Source organism: Camellia sinensis, chromosome 4, assembly GCF_055761805.1.
Source record: "Camellia sinensis isolate YWXY chromosome 4, ASM5576180v1, whole genome shotgun sequence".
NCBI lineage: Eukaryota > Viridiplantae > Streptophyta > Magnoliopsida > Ericales > Theaceae > Camellia > Camellia sinensis.
Window position 1 is genome coordinate 77,130,450 of NC_138964.1, and position 21,144 is coordinate 77,151,593.

At 38.3% G+C, this 21,144-nt stretch overlaps 1 long non-coding RNA gene across 1 annotated transcript in view; it reads right to left on the reverse strand.

The window, feature by feature from the left end:
- Positions 1-6,199: 6,199 nt before the first annotated feature.
- Positions 6,200-21,144, reverse strand: part of LOC114322113 (uncharacterized) — a 59,911-nt gene continuing 44,966 nt past the window's right edge. Inside the window, exons 2-5 of the long non-coding RNA XR_014366698.1 lie at positions 7,739-7,827; positions 7,519-7,628; positions 6,569-7,436; positions 6,200-6,335 (exon numbers count right to left, since the gene is read on the reverse strand). This is a non-coding gene — a long non-coding RNA (uncharacterized LOC114322113). The remainder of the gene's footprint in view (positions 6,336-6,568; positions 7,437-7,518; positions 7,629-7,738; positions 7,828-21,144) is intronic.

Consider the following 21,144-nt stretch of genomic DNA (forward strand, 5'->3'; position numbering starts at 1 on the left):
ATCTAAATTACGTCCACTTTCGAATTTCCTAGCTTTTTGTAATCTGTTTTTACCATATGTGGAGCAAATCAATATAATTCTAAACGTAGTTTCATATTTAACTACAGACATGTGGCCTTGTTTCAATTGCTCAAATTCGGAGACTTTATGATCTCAAAAACACTGAGAAAAGTATTTTTCATAGAAGATCTCCTTGAATTGATTCCAGGTCAAAGTCCCATTTCTATCTCTTATTAACATCCACCAACGTCGGGCTTCGTCTTTCAGAGTGTACGTAGCCAACAACACTTTATAAATTTTGGAACATGGAAAGACTTTAAACAATTTCATCGTTTGTAACATCCAAGTCTAAGCCTTCAGTGGTTCAATACCACCCAAAAATGTCGGTGGTTTCATTTTGTTGAACTTTTGGGTCAAACTAATAATGTCATTGTTTACCGGCTCTACTTGTACTGGCAAAGGCGGAGGTGGTAGTTACGGTCTCTGTTATTGTCTCATGGACTTAGTTAAAGCTTCTAAAATTCTTTCCATTCTGTCCATTAGGACAATAGAAGATTTAGTCACATCATCACTTCTTGTTCTCTCCATTTGCTATAGGTAAACAGAGTAATAATAAACATAGGCAAATAGTTCTTTTATAGTATTCATGTTTCATTTCATTTTTCAGTTCAAATATGTTAGCATGATTTCACACACACTAACACATGCAGATGTAATGTCCCTAATTATTTTCTAGGGCATCTTGTAGCTCATATGGACTCATGTGTGATGTTTAAATCGTGCTGCAATACCACTCTATTATGACCCAAACCCAGCCCTATAAGTTTAGCAACATAACCAACCAATAATGCTAAAATTACCGAAGGCCTCTGAAACAAATTCATAATATAAGGGACTAGCGGAAGCAAATATCAACATATATTGTCCATAGAGCTGTGCAGACTTATATGGGACAGAAAATTTCAAGCTTTATATCTACATTAATGCATCATCTTTACGTCATCCAATAATAGCCCAAATACAGACAACCAAAAACTTGTCCAAAAGACGTAAGAAAATAAAAAATATTCACTTGACATAACATTGAACACAAAGACTTCCGAGAACCTCCATGTGAGGTGCATTGGTGGGTTTGACAGAAACAGATCCAGACTGGAAGTCTCAAGCTTGGTCACGAGCCTGATCGCCTATATACATAATACAAACAGTGAGCTAAAGCCTAGTGAATAATAACAGAGTAAAGGTTTTATGAATGATGTCCATACAGATTCAGAAATTAGAGTTCAGATCAAAAACCGATTTACATTCGCATTCATAATTTACAGATAGTCATACATAGTACATCTATTAGTGCTTATAGATCAAATTGGTCATAAAGACCCATATACGAAGCAGACATATACAGGGCAGATGGTCATAAAGACCCATATGCAGAGCAAATAAGCGATTATGCATAACCAGTTCCATAAATGGAACCCGTGTGAAATCCTAGTACTAAATAACAGATGACAGATATCACATGATGCTAAGGATGCCACGAATACATTTCAGAGAGCTGGACAATCATTTATGATTCATAAAATAGCATTTCAAAAAACAGATTATATCGTATTGTTCAGAAAATACTTAAAGTCAAACATAACTTTACAGAGTTGTTACTTACAGATAGCTCCAGAAGCAAACCAGACGAATCAAACAGATCATATGGACTATGGTGCATGACCTACACAAACACATGACAGATACACATTGAAACACAAGCTCGGTAACACTTTAGCTTATCACTTTCTCGGTGTATTTCTAATTCATTTCGTTATTAATGTAGCCTAAAACATGTCTTAAGAATACTTTAGAAGAAATGAGGATACAAAAATGTACTTTGAAAACACTTGTAAAAATTCAAAAAACAGGGCAATTCGGTCGAGCGCAACTTTTGGTCGCTCGAGCCAACCATGAAACTCTGCAAAACTTCTGAGAGCTCAAAATGTACGCTCGAGCGACGGTTCATACGCTCAAGCTAACTCTGTAAACTCTGGAATTTCCAGATTTGTGTTCTAAGTTCAAAACTCGACTTTAACACATCAAAACTCATTCTTTTGGGCCAAAACTTGAGGAAACACTTGAAAACTTATACCACGTCATGAATTGAAGATCATTTCCCAAAATCAAGGCCCAAAAGCATGTCAATTCTTCAAAACCAAACCTTAAACTTAATGCATAACACATGAATGCATTGTTGTGAGTTCAAACTCTTTGAATCATGAACATATGAGATGTTTAGTACAAAATCATGTCGATTTCTCAAAATTTAACAAACATAGCTCCATGCATATGAGATATGAGGTGGAATTCAAGCTCAAACTTCATGGATTATGCATGCAAGCTTATGATGATCTCAAATTCTACATTCTTAACTTATTTCTTGTGCTAGTCTCTTAATTCACTTGAATTCCCACATTTGATGTCTTAAATACCTAGTTTATGAGTTAAATTCTTACCTAAAATCATTAGTTGGACTCTATGTAGCAAATTCCATGAGTTTCCAAGCCAATTCCTTAATCTTTCTCTTTAATATCCTCTTTTCTACTTGATTTGAACTCTCTTCCTCACTCTTCCTTCTCTTACACATTTTTGAGCTCAAAATGGTGATGAGATTGTGTTCTAGAAGTTATATTGGCCTATATAGGTCCAATTAGCTTAGGTTAATTAATTGTGTTTAAGTGTAATTAAGCCCACTCAGTTTTACTTAATTGATTCTAATTATTTGGATCTGAATCAAAATCCAATTTAACTTAGCATACAATTCTAAAAGTCCAAATTAACGCATTGATGTAGTCAATTTCATGTTCGAATGCTGATAAGGCCTTCAATTAATAGAACAAAATAGAATTCTAAATAGATGTTTCTACGACTAACAGATAGGAATGCAAATCACATATAAACTGCACTATTAACACATAATCTCTTCCTTAAACTTGATTAACATCCTTAATTACAGATTATGGGCTAATTACGGATCGGGGTTGTTACAATCTTCCTCCCTTAAAGAGTTTGGTCCTCCTAAACTTAAAGTGCTTTCATTTCGAAAGAATATAGAGTCCAATGAAAACAAGTTTGGATATTTTTTCATCATAACTTCTTCAGTTTCGCAAGTTGCATATGTCCCTCCCTATTATTGCCAATAAACTTTCACTAATGGGATTTCTTTGTTTCTCAATATTTTGATCTAGCAGTTCAAAATTTGTATTGGTCATTCTTCGTAAGTGAAGTCATCTTTCAAAAGCACGTGTGTCAGCTCAATCACATGTAATGGATCCCGCAAATAGTCCTGAAACTTCGAAACATGAAAGACATTATGCATGTTCTCCACAACTGGAGGTAAGCCTACATGATATGTCACCGAATTGATTTTCTCAATGATTTCATACGGACCAATGTACCGTGGTGCCAACTTACCCTTGACTCCAAACCGTGTCTAACCCTTCATGAAAGTCACTTTGATAAACACATGGTCACCTACTTCATATTCTCAGTCTTTTCTTCTAACATCTGCATAACTTTTCTAGTGACTTTGTGCGGTTTTCAACCATTCATGAATTGACTTTACTTTCTCAGTCGTCTTTTGCACAATTCCTTCCATAAAGAGCTTCATATGGAGTCATACCGTTACTCGAATGATAGCTATTGTTGTATACAAACTCGGCTAAAGACAAATAGGTTTCCTAATTTCCTTGGAAATCCAACACACACATTCATAACATATCCTATAACATTTGAATAGTTCTTTCTAATTGGCCATCAGTCTGTGGGTGATATGCACTATGGAGTCTCAATTCAGCTCCCAAGACTTGTTGCAAACTTTGCCAGAATCTCGAGGTAAATTTGGAATCTCTGTCAGACTCAATAGATATTGGCACCCCATACAATCTCACAATCTTATCAATATAGATAATAGCCAATTTATCCGCATTATAAAATGTTTTGACAGGTACAAAGTGAGCAAACTTAGTCAAATGATCGACAATAACCCAGATAGAGTCCATACCTTTAGAAGAACGAGGTAGACTGAAATCTATTTTAATATGCTTCCATTTTCATTCCAGTATTTTTGTCCAATTTTTCGAGCTCCGACGGCAAGTAAAAAGATGTGGAACAAGGCGTATAAAGAGTGGAATGAAAACTAGGCCATGAGGTGAATCCAACAACACACAAAATGAGGCTAAACAGAGTTACGATGAGGGTGATAGAAGTGCTTGAATATGTGGATTTGAATATGAAAATTTTGCTTAAAGAGAGAAAATTTTCATTTTTGGCCAACTTTCGGAGCTTCAACGAAAAGTAAAAATAGTATGAAGAGTGGAATGAAAACTAGGCCATGAGGTGAATCCAACAGCGCAAAAATAAGGCGAAATGGAGTTACGACGATGGAGAGATACAAGTGTTTGAACATGTGGGTTTATATCTAAAATTCTGCCTAGATGTCCATTAATTTAATATGACGGAGATGGACGGAGGGGCAAGATTGAAGCACAGATGAAACTCTAAAGTTTAATTTGTCGAAATTGAAATTTTGGAATTTAAATTGAAAAAATGCGAAACTCTAGAATTTTTTTTGTAATTACCCTATATTATATATATAAATATCTCTCTATCTCTCTATATATATCATTTAAAAATATATTTTAATAACACTAAAACATTTTGTAGTGTAAGTGACAAAACATATAATTTTTCTCACTATAAAATATATGTCTTTAATATCATATATTATAAATATTTGTAACATTCTCATGGTAATAAAAGAAATAATATTGATAATAATAACAACAATAATAATAAGTGGTTACAAAAGAGTTATAATTTAGTAAATTGGGTCCAAAATAAATGAAACTTTGGCTTGTTTTGCGAAGTAAAAAAGGAAAAACAGCCATCTTATTGGCATTTTTTGATTTTTTTTTTTTTGAAAAAACATAAAAAAAAAATTAAAAATAGAGAAGTAATGTGATCCAAATAAGCCAATCACTTAGTTTTTTTTCTTCTTAAAACAAACCTTAATAATTTAAAATAATTTACCAATTGAGATTGGAATATAAAATAATTTGAATAGACTAAAGGTGGCTCGGGCTATTAACATAATTAAATGTGAACAAGTTAATTAATTCAATAGGAATTAAAAATATTAAATTTATGTTCAGATTTAATAATTAAAACTCAAATTGAAACACTGACGAAATTTTAGAGTTTAATTTGTCGAAATTGAAATTCTGGAATTTAAATTGAAAAACATGCAAAATTCTAAAATTTATCTTGTAATTAACCCTATATTATATATATATATATATATATATCATTTAAAAATATATTTTAATAACACTAAAACATTTTGTAGTATAAGTGACAAAACGTATATTTTTCTTCCTATTAAATATATGTCTTTAATATTATAAATTATAAATATTTGTAACATTCTCATGGTAATAAAAGAAATAATATTGATAATAATAACAACAACAATAATAAGTGGTTACAAATGAGTTATAATTTAGTAAATTGGGTCCAAAATAAATGAAATTTTGGCTTGTTTTGAGAAGTAAAAAAAGCCATCTTATTGGCATTTTTTGAATTTTTTTTTAAAAAAAAAAATACAAAAAGTAGAGAGATAATGTGATTCAAATAAGTCAATAAATTAGTATTTTTTTCTTCTTAAAACAAACCTTAATAATTTAAAATACTTCACCGATTGAGATTGGAATATAAAATAATTTGAATAGACTAAAGGTGGCTCTCGCTATTAACATAATTAAATAGGAATTAAAAATATTAAATTTATGTTCAGATTTAATAATTAAAACTCAAAACTTACCAAGCGGCTTTCACAAGATTAAAATTGAAAAGTAATTTAATTTGTTTTCACAAGTTTAAATAGAATGATCCACCACAAAATAATTATAATCATAATGATAATGTAATTAAACAAATTTAGAAATTGATATCAATTCATCTCTAAACAACATCCGAATCCGCGACCATACTAAGAAAAATTCTAAATTGAAATAAAATATATATATATATATATACTAGCGGCCGGGCATATACGGTGCGTGTGCAAATTCGTTTAGAATTATGATATGAATTTGATATTATTTTTTCTAATAATATACATGTAAATCATATGAATAATTATGTACAATGAAAAATGCAATATTAATATATTTGATAGATAAAATATATGCACATTAAAATATGTACACATCGTTTAAAAAATCTTAACTAAAAAAACCTGTACAATAAAACTTCATATGAAATCTAAATTTGGTAACATGAGACCAGAGATCCTGCAAAAAAAAAAAAAAATAGATATATGTAAAAATTAGTTTGCTAATAATATATATTGATTAAATTAAAATTTTACGTTTTTAAAGTGAGTCATAATTATACATATGCATATTTTAACTAATAGACTACAATAATAACATTGGTTTTATAATTGGCTTATTATGTATACAGATACAAAAGGTAATTATTTTGTTAATTTTTTATAAATAAAATAAAAAAATTAAAAACTTACATATTGACATAAATTGACATAGTCCATATCAAATGTCACGTTCAATAATCTCTTCAAATTGTTTTGATGCAATTTTTGCCATAGATCTATGACAACATTAAATTACAAAAAATAAGATGGAATTGACAAAAAATGAAGTACGTAACTTTTGTTATACATAGAAACCTATAAGTAGATTACCTTGTGTAAACTAAAAACACAGAATATGCAGCGGATAAAATAATCAGATCATACCTTCTTGATGATAGAACCTTCTTGGATAAATCACGTGCTTCCAGAAAACTGATAAATCAACCCAGCAGTGGAGTGATATCACAGATTGAATATCACCCACACAAAATCACAGTGCAAAGACTTGATCGTTGTGTTTTTGGGAGAGAGTCAATATATGGGTAGAAACAGACTATACGTTGTTTCTCACTTGGATTACCCATAACCATATATCAGATATATAATATATTATAATATCTATCCATATCAGTTAAAACTGATAACATCTGTATCTTGAGTGGTTATCCTAAATAGGTTTGAATTCAAATTCAAAACCTATTTGGATAAGGATCAAATTTAAATTTAAATGGTCATGCCACATGGGCGCCCATTACTAACACCTTGTAACAACGTTGCACATATATTTGTAAGCTTTCAATTTTTGTATCATTGTTGCCTATAAAACTGAGGAAAAATATCTCACTTCCTTGTAAGTTGATTGTTTGACAAATTTATAAAATCTAAAATTAATTTGTAAATTCACAAATATGAATATATGCAGCACAGCAGTAAAGTTCATACGACATGATTTTTTACCACATATATGTCCATATTGTCTTCGCTGCATATACTTGCTCTATTAGATATGATATGATTTCTGTAAAAAGATTACAATAACTATTAGTAAATGTAACATATTGAAATTATTCATATAAAATGCCACAAATACATTATCATACCGAAGTTGTCGTTGCCTCAAAAGCTCTCGCACAATTAATTTTCCCAATTGTTTTTTCTCAACTTTAATAGAGACCTTCCATCCAAGACTATATATAGAGAACTGTTTGACCTACATTAATTTAGAAGGTATAGTCAAACTCAAAATATATGCGAATATTGTCAGATTCTCATTCAAAAATTTTACAAACATGATTTTTTGAACATAAGTGAAGCCAATACCTGATTTTTAACTTTCTTATCTGCAACCATATTTGCCTCCTCTTGATAATTCTCCCAAAGCTGAAGTAGCTTTATTTTTTCAAGTATTCCTACAATCAATAATTATATGAAGATATATTATAAATATATTAATTGTAGATTTAAGAAATGACATAATATAAGCTCAATAAGAACATACTTAGTGCATACCTCATGTATCAATAATTTGGTAACAAAACATCTTTGTAGACTACATTACGGGTATATGCTCATTCTACATTATTAACTGAACCCTTTTTAACCAAGACTTTTGTTGTCTGATCTGACACCCCTCGAGATAAAGCAACATATAGTTGTCCATGACTAAATACATGATCCGGAAGGTAAATTCCCACATGTGGAATTGTTTGACCTTGTGATTTATTTATCGTCAAAGCAAAACTAAGGCGAACTAGAAATTGTGTGCAAGTCATTTCAAATGGAAGTTTTAAGTTTTCCGGAGCCTTTAATGGAATGCGATGCAGGAAAACTCTCGTGCCTTTGAAATGTCCTGTTAAAATCTTTGAATCTATGAAATTATCGTTCAAAGCTCGACACAATAGTGTAGACGCGCCCCGAGGGCCTCATGCTACAATTCGGACTCAAATGTCATGGTTCTGAATCTAGTCTCACAAAGTGCAATGCAAGGCCGATAAATCACCAAAGAGTGCAAATCCGGCAAATCGTTTTGGAAAACTGATTTTTGAGAAAGAAGTGCCAAACATGGACTGCTTTGCCAGATATAGAGTCGCCACCTAAATATTTTATTTTGGGGGGAATTTAGGAAACCCTGACTCGTGCCTAAGTCCACATGTCTGTCATCACCAAAGTTGCCTCGGCTCGGGAACTTGGGTACAATTGGGGAAGGTCATCTATGAGCACCCCCGTTCATCCGATCAAAGATCGGCCTGTACTAAACATGATATCTCGTTTTTGAAAACACATGTGTTCTTATTCCGGTTAATTAGCTAATCTTACTATGTGATGCGCACAACACACAAGTATAGACTAGATCGCCTAATTTGGAACAAAACATTGCATATTCGTTTGTTTGAAAACGGTTTGAAGTTTGCTACTCGCAAGTGGGCTAAATCACGGATTTCAATAAATTATTCCAATTCAGGTAATCCAACCTTCACCCACAGGCATTCAGGCAGTCATATCACATAAGCAATTAGTCACATGGCAAGCATGCTGTTATGTTAACACTCACACACATGCTGGATGCTAAAGCATAAACACTTACAGTGTACTCCGAGCCAAAATAAAGAACTAGTTAGTAATCAATGCATGATCCTAGTTCATGTTAAGATGGCTAATGTGACACATGCAAAATGTAACTAGAAATAGGCTCGGCTATTCTAAGATGGCATATGAGATGCGATAATTGATATATGTATTCAACTTGCAATTGAAATACGATGCAGCTAGTATGATGCGCCGAGCCCAGTGCATGCAATACGAATGAATGATGCAAACATGCATAGCATAAGGATGCTAATTGAAAATAACCTGGAACTAACCATCGTACGCGGTTAAGTAAAAGGGAAAAAAAATGGGGTTGGAAGACATGCACACACGCACATACACTTATTACAAAATTCGCCCCTCTCGACGGAGGGTCCGAATGAATAATACATGCGAACTAATTAACTAATTAACAAGCTAATTAATTATTACACAACCGAATTGAATAACTAGCTACAACTAATTATTACAAAACTTAATTAATTAACAAATTAATTAACTAACTACGAAACCAAATTCTAACTAACAAGTAAGCAATTAAAACAATGCTGCCTCGGCAAGTTGAAAAAGGTGAACATGCATGCTCGGTTCCTGTCCCGGTAAGCTCTCCAATTGCTCTTTAGAGGCTCTGTCTGCAGGGTGTCCTCAAGAAATTCCTGCTGAACCTTACCAAAACCAGTCTGGGGAATGCATCAGCGGCCTGCCGGCCATGGGGAGATGCTGCCGACCACATGCCGACCAAGGATGAGGAGGTGCCGGCCATCTGTAGGGCACTACCGGCCGCTGATGTGGAGGTGCCGGCCATTTGTAGGGCACTGCTGGCCACTGATGTGCAGTGACACCAAACTGCAGCAGAGCACAAAATAGAGAAAATGGAGGGTCTCCTAAGGGTATGTACGCACTATGCCACCCCATATCACCTCAAAACATCAAGGGGGAGGCATAGTTGGATCCACGACCATAAATCACGCATCTCGATGCATGATGGCCAAAGATCCAACTTGTGCAAATCAATGTGAAATGAATGCACAAATAAACACATAAGTGCCTAGAACTCTATCATGGATAATCAAGAACGTCGGCGACCGAGAATTGAGACACGTCTCATCACTTGAAGTATGAATCATCCCTCGTTTCTCCTGCTCGGATTAACACTTAATCCAATTAACAATGCAATGCAAGGATGGCATACACAATGCTAACTTGAACATGCAATCATGCAATATGACTTAAGCATGCAAAATGCAGTGTAATAAACATGCAACAACATGTAATGGAACTAGCATGCGACAACATGTAAAGATGGAGCAAGCATAGAACAACATGCAAGACAAGCATGCAAAATGCAATGGCTCATCAAAGAGGCCTAAGAGCACAACTCTCTAGAGTGCTTAAGGAGTGACAAATGTGCAAGTGTAACAACACTAAGTGCACTGAAATTAAGTAAAAAATGATGCCAAATCATTCAAACGACACAAGTATGGCATGCAAGGGTCCTAAGGCATGAAAGCTAGCAAAGAGTAACACAAAGGGGGGGGGGCATGCAATACATGGCACAAGTGCATGAATTAAGCATGGATAGAGCTTAATTAGATCTAAACAAAGACTTAAACATGCTGAGATGAAGACTCAAATACCTAGGCACACAAGCATACAAGCTAAGCCATAAACTAGGCAATAATGCACAACACTCAAAGACACTTAAAGCATGAATGAAGTGGGAATATGGCAATGCTACATGCTCTGAAATGAAGCATTAAATGTTGCCAAATCATCTAAATAGCTTAAACATAGCATGCATGAAGCATCAAAACACAAAGCTAGCGAGGCCAATTGCACTACAGCTATACAAAGCATGAAGGATATGGCAAAGGAAGCTCAAAACAGTCCTAAAACATGTTAAAGTGATACTAAAACATGCATGGAAGTAAGCCAAAACAAGCTAGCATGGTGAGCATGAGGCATGATGCATACAAGGCAAATAAGGTGGATTACACTACACCTATTAAGACCAAGCATGGGATGACTCAACCAACAAAAATCAGAGTTATATCATGGCATAATAACCCCAAAAACCCACTGAGATGGTAACCTAAGGACCTAAGCATAGAGGCATGCACAATGATCCATTCATGAGGCATAAAACACAAACTCTCCAAGGCATTGAAAGCATGTGCAATGCAGGTGTATGACCACATTTCATGGACTGAAATAACATTCGAAATGATGGAAAAGCATGGAAACATCACATGCATGGCATGGTAGGGGCCTCAAAACCCAAGGCTAGCCAAAGCATTTATGCTATAGCTATACAAAGCATAAGTGATATGACCATGGCAGCCCAAAATAGTCCTAAAATAGCCCAAAATAAGAACAAAATCATGTTGGAGCAAAGCCAAAACATGCTAGAATGATGAGTCAAAACATCATGCACAAAAAGCTAGTAAGCAAGATTTGTTCTACAAGTATATGGAGCATGCAAAAGATGACCGAACCCACTTTACACAGAGTTATGTCATGGCAAAACATCACCAAAACATGCTGAAATGGACTCAACATAAGCTAGGCAAACATGCTACTTTGATGAGCCACAAATGGGATTACACTACACATATAAGAAGCATGCAAAATATGACCAAACTAACCATGGACAGAGTCAAGCCAGGTCCTAAAAGTCACAAAAAAAGTGCCTAAACCAGGCCTCAAGAGTAAAGGGATACATGCTCCTTTGATAGGCCAATAATACAAGCAAACAAAACAAGAAGAGAATGGGCCACCCTCTCTGATTTGAGACCTCAAAACCATATGCCTACCACTAAAAATAAACTGGATTTCAGTGGCTAAAAGGCCAAACAAAGCCTAGCTCAAAGGCCTTAAAGCATGGCTCAAAACAAGGCCAAACAAAGCATACAAGAGGGTTGTACACCCCTAGCACCAAAAAGACCTTAAACAAACTTCAAAACCACTTAAATACAGAATTTTTTTCAGTTGAAATAAAGGCCTAAAACAATATGCAACGATGGCCAAACTAAGGTACAAATAAATGCTAAAAATGGGAAGAAACTCACCCTTGAAGACCAATTTCGAAACCTGCAATCTCAGGGGCCAAAAACCAAGTTTCAGAGCTCAAGTAACCCCCTCAAGAACCTCAGCTCAAAGATGGTGGTGTATCTCTATGTGTTATAGTGAAAAAGTGCAAGAAAAATGGACTTTAGTGCACTATTCTATGCAATATAGAGAGAGAGAGGGTGAGAAATATATAGAGAGAGAGAGAGATACAACTCCGTCAAAACTTTCTTCAACCTCTAATATAGAAGAAGGCTCCTTCCTTATATAGAAGAATACAAGAAGAAGCTTGTTATACAAGCTTGGCAAGAGCTTCATCCCTCTATACACGTGTATGGAGAGGAGAGGAGTGAAAACCAGTTGGCTCAAAAGATCTGGTGTGAAACCTGCTGAGACAGGGGGTCTGGCGGCCATCAGTGGTGGCCGGCAGTGGCTCATTGATGGCCGGCAGGCATCATCAATGGCCGGCAGTGGCAAAGGCATGGCCGGCAAGGCCAAAAAGGGGCCGACAGTGCCTTCCACAAAGCATGCAGAAAGGGCCAATACAAGGTCCAAAAATGGGATAGGAAGGATACAGGGTTTGGAAAGTTCAAACCTGTGACGTTCCGCCGTGAAAGTCGAGTACTTGGCGAGCAATCGAACTAATTGTTAGGTGTACCTGCAAGCACAACCAAGTCTTGAGGACGGTCAAAATGGGGTATCTACAGTTGCCCCTCTTTGACAGAACTCGAAAGCCACAAAGTGACAGGAGTGAATGTCAAAGCCCAGAGACGGCCCATTTTTGACAAGGCCGAAGACTCAGGCAAATAATCAATATAACCATGCAGAGATGTGCCCGTAGGCTGGTGCAAATTGCAAATGACATGCATGATGCAAAAGCATAACTTATGATTATGCAAAGAGAGTTGTAACGAAGCAATTATATACAACATAAATGCGACAGTTTTAAGCAAGTGAATAACAGTCTTACATATTTCAACAGAAAGATGAAAGAAAATTATGAAATTCTCACCACGTCTCACGTGGAGTGAATACAATACCGTCGGGTTCGTTTGGTCACATCAGCTTCAAATGAACCGTACATACAATATCGTGCCTGTAAAAGAAAGAGACTCAACTGGTACAATATCGTTAGAAACATGCATAACAATGCAAGTGAAAAGTGCATGACAACGCCAGTGAAGGGGTGCAAGACAATGCAATCCTGAGGATGCGAGACAACGTGGGTGGAACATGCGTAACAGCGCAAAGAAAATATGCGTAACAGTGCAAGATAGAACAAGTAAGACATCCGTAACGGTGCAAGTAAAACAAATAAAACATGCGTGACAATGCAAGTTAAAAAAGTAGACATGCATAACAGTGCAAGTAAGACATGCGTAACAGCGCAAGATAGATGAAGTGCGTAACAGCGCAAGTAATGAGAAATGCGAAACAACGTAAGTTAGAACATGCGAAACAACGCAGGTTATAGGAATGCGAAACAACGCAAAAAAAACATGTGAGACAACGCAGGTTATAGGAATGCGAAACAACGCAAATAAAACATGCGAGACAACAGAGGTTATAGGAATGCGAAACAACGCAAATAAAACATGCGAGACAACGCAAGTAACAAGCGTAACAGCGCAAGTTAAAGGGGGGTGCGAAACAACGCACTTAAAAAGCGTAACAGCGCAAGTTAGGGGTGCATGATAATGCAACCCAAGCGCGACGCATAACAACGCGGAAGGGATGCAAGACAATGTAACCTAAGTGTGACGCATAACAATGCGGAACACTAACAAGTGCAGGTAAGGTGCGCAAGATAGCGCGGACAATGCACTAACAGGTGCAGGAGGATGCGCAAAATAGCGCGAACAATGCACTAACAGGTGCAGGAGGATGATATACTCCAACCGTGCTGGAATCACGAGAAGAGGAAAAAACCAACAATCAGGCGCGTATACAACGCAACTTGAGATAAAATTCCAAACACAATGAAATTGTGTGAGGAAGGAACAAACCCTAACCACGCTGAATTCGTGAGAAGAGGTAAACAATTCCAAACACGTTGAAATCGTGTGAGGAAGGAACAAACTCTAACCACGCTGAATTCGCGAGAAGAGGTAAACAATTCCAAACACGCTGAAATCGTGTGAGGAAGGAACAAACTCTAACCACGCTGAATTCATGAGAAGAGGTAAACAATTCCAAACACGCTGAAATCGTGTGAGGAAGGAACAAACTCTAACCACGCTAAATTCGTGAGAAGAGGTAAACAATTCCAAACACGCTACAATCGTGTGAGGAAGGAACAACTCTAACCACACTGAATTCTTGAGAAGAGGTAAACAATTCCAAACACGCTGAAATCGTGTGAGGAAGGAACAAACTCTAACGACGCTGAATTCGTGAGAAGAGGTAAACAGTTCCAAACACGCTGAAATCGTGCGAGGAAGGAACAAAAGGAGAAACGTAGGGACATATTCCAAATGCTCCAAACCGAAAAGAGAGAAACATAGGGACGTATCCCAGTGTTTCGAAATGGTATGAGCATTGGAACGTATTCCAAATGCTCTTAACCAGAGAGCACGAAACATAGGGACGTATCCCGGTGTTTCAGAATGAAAGAGAAACATAGGGACGTATCTCGGTGTTTCGGAATGGTTCAAGCATTGGAACGTGTTCCAAATGCTCTTAACCACACTAACAAGCTAGGATCCTTCTCACTACTCACACTAACAAGCATGATCTCATTCATTAAGGACTTAGCACGCCTCTCTTTTTCTCAATTGATCAAATTTTTGCAAATCCCGAGGAATTCCTTCCTCGTCGTTTTCATCACAGTGTTCAAAAAGTTTGGAAAAGCTTAGGTCAATGCAATGATTTAAAGACGCAGAAAAGCAGGTGAAATGGACTGCCGTTTCATTCAAGACTTCTGGCACAACTGGCGCAAGGCAGAAGCAAACGCAAGAGTGTGAAAATTACTGCTGTTTCATTCAAATCTGCTGGTGTAACTGGCTCCATGACAGAAACAGACTCAAAAGAAAGCGAAAAGATAAACGCAAAACCAAATAGTGATATCCGAGGTGACACCCCCGGAATCACTCGACTTCTGTACAACAGGACTGACTCGATATGACAGGACGGACCCTTAATCAAAAAGACTGACTCAAAACAAAGAGACAGGCTCAAAACAAAACCACAGAATTGACTCAACACCCAAGTTAGAAACTACAAAAACCAGCATTCACAAATGCTCAAAACAGTGTGTGCCACAAGCCACATCTGAAGTAAACTGGGCACCACCCGCAGGTGGTTCATTCTCTGATCACATCGCATTATCCTCCAGATTCATTGATCTAGTGACGATGGACTTTGCTGAGCTTGGTGTGAGGACAACCCCGTTGTCAAAGAAATCTTGTACCTCGTGGCGAAGACGGAAGCAATTGCCAGTGGTATTACCAATTTGTTGATGGTATGCACAGTACTAGGTAGCATCATGGCTAGGTGGAAGACGACTAGGGAGAGGTCGTGGCTCGAGAGGTTTACGATGCCCCTTTTCAGCAAGGATCTGAAGCGCCTTGGACAAAGGCATGTAGAGGGCATGAAAGTCCCTATGACCTCGGGGCAAATACTTCGAGTTTTGTGCATTTTTACTGGATACACTAGCAAAAGGATCGGCAGGTACAGGCTTGGCTTGCTAATTTTTTCTGGGTGCAGAATTAGGGTTGGAGGGAATGGTTCTGGTATGATGACCCTTCTCTCGATTTTTCCCTTGGCTTGAACTGCCCTCGGTCTGAGTGGGGAAAGTGTCATTCATAGTTTTTGCAACAACCGTGAGCACTTGTTGTTTGTTCAGTCCCCCGGCTTTCAAAGCCTCAACAGCATGCAGAAGTTGTTCATACGGATCAGTGTTTGCCCCCACCTTGTTCTTACCTCTCGACTCAGCTTGGTCGAAGGTTTGGGCTGCTATATCAGAGCAGAGCCCAGTTGTTGTCGACATGTTATTGCCGAAACTTGGGATGGCTTCAGGTTGGCTAAGTTCAATTACAATTCGCCCCAGTAGCGGGGGCTCTTTCGGCATGAAGTTCCCAGGATGTGATATGATCGACGATGGAGCCGACATTCCGAAGGCTAGATCAGCCACAAACCTCTGAAGATCGTCGATCATTTCCATTAGCTCAAAAGTGGTGGGCTTACAGGTTTGGAATAGCTGGAGTTCCCAGATTGGATGTGCGGCAGGTGACTTGGGCGAGTGTGGCATGTCAGCACCAGTCTCACCCTGCATGGTGATTCCCTGGTTTAGTGTCGTTGCCATGACCATAATTTCTTCTGAATTTTGTGTCATCGTGAGTCTACTAAACTGAACAGAGGTGATGTGACTGGTGGCTGACGGATCTGATGAACCAGTGAGCCTTGAATGGACCTTTTCTGCCCTGCCTAAGCGAAGGAGAACACCGGTTGCCCTGAACCGAATCTCTGAACTGAAAGAGAAAACAGGTAGCATCTCATCCCAATTTCACCAGAACAAACATAAGCATAGCTGAATAACTGTATTCGACCACTGATCACTGTTCCCCAAATTACTGGCCCAAAACTGAATCTGATACCCGTAGATATAACCAATTCTCAAAATACTGATGCCCGTAGGCCTGATACCCGAACTTGCAAACTGATACACACAACCAAGTAGAGACACACTCTGACAGCAAATATCATGCAAATAAGAGCCAAAAACACCCCTATGTTGGGGTAGGGTTTCCCTGTCCTATTTTGTCAGGAGCTAGGTGTAGACGTCCCCCAACGTCCCGGGAGGAATGAATCCCCGTTCTGTTCGGTTGTGGGTTTACTACAATTCGGACTCAAATTGTCACAGTTCTTAATCTGATCTCACAATGTGCAATGTGAGATTGACAAATCACCAAAGAGTCCAAATCCAGCAAATCGTTTTGAGAAAATAGATTTTTAGAAAGAAGTGTCAAACATGGACTGCTTTGCCAGATACAGAGTCGCCACCTAAATATTTTTTTATGGCGGAATTTAGGAAACCCTGACTCGTTTGCCTAAGGCCACGTGTCCGTCATCACCAAAGTTGCCTCGGCTCGGGAACTTGGGTACGATTGGGGAAGGTCAGCTATGAGCACCACCGCTCGCCCAATCCGAAGATCGGCCTCTACTAACAATGATATCTAGTTTTGAAAACGTTATGTGTTCTTATTCCGATTAATTAGCTAATCTTACTATGTGATGCGCACAACACAAAAGTATAGACTAGATCGCCTAATTTGGAACAAAGCATTGCATATCCGTTTATTCGAAAAATGGTTTGAAATTTGCTACTCGCAAGTAGGCTAAAATACGGATTTCAACGAGTTGTTCCAACTCAAGCAATCCAACCTTCACCCACAGGCATTCAGGCAGGAATATCACATAAGCACATAGCTACATGGTAAGCATGCTGTCATGTTAACATTCACACTCATGCGAGATGCTAAAGTACAAATACTGACAGCGTACTCCGAGCCAAAACAAAGAACATGTTAGCAATCAAACGTATGATCCAAGTCCATGTTAAATGGCTAATGCATCACAGGCAAAATGCAATCTAGAATAGGCTTGGCTAATCCTAGGATGCCATGTGAAATGCAACAAGTAACATGTATTCAAGTTAGATTTGAAATACTATGCAGTTAGCATGATGCGCCGAGCCCGGTGCATGCAATACTGATGAATGAATGCACGCATGCATAGCAGAAGGTATGCTAAATTAAATATGCCCTAGTACTAACCATCAAAAGCAGGTAAGTAAAAGAGATAAAGAAATGGAGGTTGGAAGACATGCACACACACACCGACACTTATTACACATTTACCTTCACTCGGAGGGACCAAAAGAATAATACAAATTAATTAACCTACAAGCTAATTAATTATTACAGACCACTTAACTAGTTAAGAAAATTAACTAAGCTAAGAAAGCAATAAAACAGCCTCGGGAAGCGGGTTCAATGCATGCGTGCTTGGGTTTGCTCGGAAATCCGTCACCATGCACAAGCTGCCTCTGTTTACCCTGCTCTGCTCTTCTGAAAATTGCACAAGTCCCAAGGAACACTCTCTAAACACTATAGAGCATCACCGACCAAGGGGAAACATCAGCAACCATGGTACAAGGGTCATCGACCAAATATTCAGCTCTCACCCATCCATAATTGGCCGATCAGCACTTTATGCAGTCGACCGGCCATATTTATCTACAGAATCCTGTTTTGATAGCAGCAGCGGGCAAACATGGCATGGCAATGCATTTCAAGCAAATGATTGCACAAACACCCTCCTTATCATGTTCATGACTCAAAGGAGGATGGTCCTCGACCCTCGTGCCACCAATCGCGTATTTCAATACGTGATGGCCAAAAAGGCCAAGTTATGCATTTTGATGTCAAATGAAATGCAAACCAAATAAACACATAAGGCCCAACCTCTATCACTTGATCAAGAGACAAGGCATGCATGCTCAATGCAATGCAACCTGGACATGTGAGCTAAGTATGTAGTCAAGAGCATGAGAGCAAGTAATGTGTACTAAGCACACAACCTAAACAAACAAATATGCAAGGCATGTAACAACATGTGCAAGCTAACAAGCATGCAATATGCAATGCGAACATGCAAACATGCAAGACACGTAACATGTTAAGCAACCAAGACAAAAGGAAGAAAACATGCTAAATGCAATGTGATTCAAGCATGCAACACATGCGATAGGCCAAGTATGCAACAACACACAAGGCGAGCATGCAACAACATGCAAAGTAGGGACTTACACCAAGATGGACAGCTCTCCACTAAGTCCAAAACAGTGGCCAAATGCTAAGGAAATGAAGGCCAAAACACATACAAACATGCATGCACACGTGGCCCAACACTTAAGCATAAAGAAGCAACTTTTAAGCACACTTAAAAGAGGACAAACATGGGCACATGGCAAGCATACTAAGCTCTGAAAATCATGTTAAGGATGGTGCCAAACCAACTAAACAAGACAAACAAGGCATGCAACTATGTCCAAAACCCAAGGTAAGCCAAGGGGCTTAAACCATAGCTATATGAAGCAAGTCCCAAAGGGCCATGGGGACTCAAAACCACCCCAAGGTAGATCAAAACAAGGTCAAAGGCACACCTAGATGGCATCTAAATGGCCTAAGTCTAAAGGCATGCAAAAGGGTTCAAACATGGAGCATAAGATACCAACCTCTTGAAGCATTAAAGGAGCATCAAATGCAAGCATACAAGCATACCACAAAGACTGAAATGATGTTATAAGTGGTGCCAAACCACTGAAACAAGCCAAGTAATGCATGCTCAACACTAACACACCCAAGGCTAACAAGCCAAAATGCAAGGTGGATATGCAAAGCATCACATGGATGGCCAAAACAACTCCAAACAGACCTTAAGCATACTAAGACATGCATAAAAGCTTCACAAAGCTAAGCCAAAAACATGCTAGAAACAAGGCTCAAAGCACAAAGCATGTTAAGGCAATTCATGGCATTACAAGACAAGTATGCAAAGCAAGCATGGTGTGTCTAAACCAACTTAAAACAGTGCTATATCATGGCAAAATAAGCACAAATACTAGCTAAGACATGGCCAACATGAACTCAACAATGGTGCTCACACATGAGGCCAAAATGACAACTTTTGAAGACAACAAGGAGAGGGGATGGCCCTCTCCTTCTTAGGACCTTAAAGCACTATCCCCACCACTGAAATCCAAAGTGAGGAGGCCCAAACAAGGTGGTCCCGGAGCTCACCAAAATAGCACAAAATGGGGGCCAAACAAGGCCTAAGAGGGGGTCAAACAACCCCAAACACCAAAGCAACCTTAAACAACTATTTTAAGCACTTAAAATCAGAACTTTTATATGTTATAAGTTAAGCTTAAAAACAGATGCAAGGATGGCTAAAAGCCTAAGCAAAAATGGGGAATAAAGGGGTAAAGTTCTTACCCTTGAAGACCTTCTTCACAAGGACCACTCCAGCCCCTTCTCCAAGCTTAAATCAACTCCAGGACTCTGAAATTCACTCCTTAGTACCTCAGTAGCCAAAGGAAAGTGTAACTCTAGGTGTTTGTGTGCAAAACTATGAACAAAACACCTTAATACACACACAATATGGAAGAGAGGGAGATATAGAGATAGAATAGATACAACTATGCTAACCCTAATCCAGAGCTCTGGAACTCAACCCTCTAACCCCTGAGGAGGGAGGAAAAGGCCTCCCTTTATAGAGATTCACTCTTGCAAAGCTTACAAAACAAGCTAAGCAAGAGTGAAATCCCTCCATACACGTGTATGGAGGGGGTGCAAAATGGGTGCCAACAAGCACAGCTAGCACAAAATATCTGCCAAAAGCAGATGCACAGTGGTCGGCCAGCCAAAAATGCCAAATTGACCAAATAAATGGTCGACCGACCAAACAGAGTGCCGACCGACCAAACATTTGGCCGATGGCAACAAGACAATGGCCGGTGGCCTCAAGCCATGGCCGGTGAGGTGTGGGGATGGCCAACAAGCCATTCCCTGCTCCTCAGAAGCAAAACACAAGTGTTTGGTGCAAAACCAAACACAAAATAGGCAAGTCGAGAGGTCTTGAGACAAGGCGCGTAGCCGAGACCTCCGAGAACTCAAGACGAACACGAACATGGATGATCACCGAGTGTTCAAACGGTGACGTCCATGTCTTGAGGACGGTCAAAAATGGGGTGTCTACAGTTGCCCCTCTTTGACAGAACTCGAAAGTCATAACAATGACGGGAGTGAGTGTCAAAGCCCAGAGACGACCCATTTTTGACAAGGCCGAAGACTTAGACAAACATGCAAGACAATAAAGATATGCGCCCGAAGGCAGGGGCAAAATGCAGCTGACAATGCAAAAAGGCGAACATAACTCATGATCATGCAAAGAAAGCTGTAACGAAGCATAACATGCAACAGTTTTAAGTAAGAACCAAGCTACATTACAATGTAGAAAGGATGTAAGAGAATTATTTAATTCTCGATACGTCTCACATGGAGAATGCAATT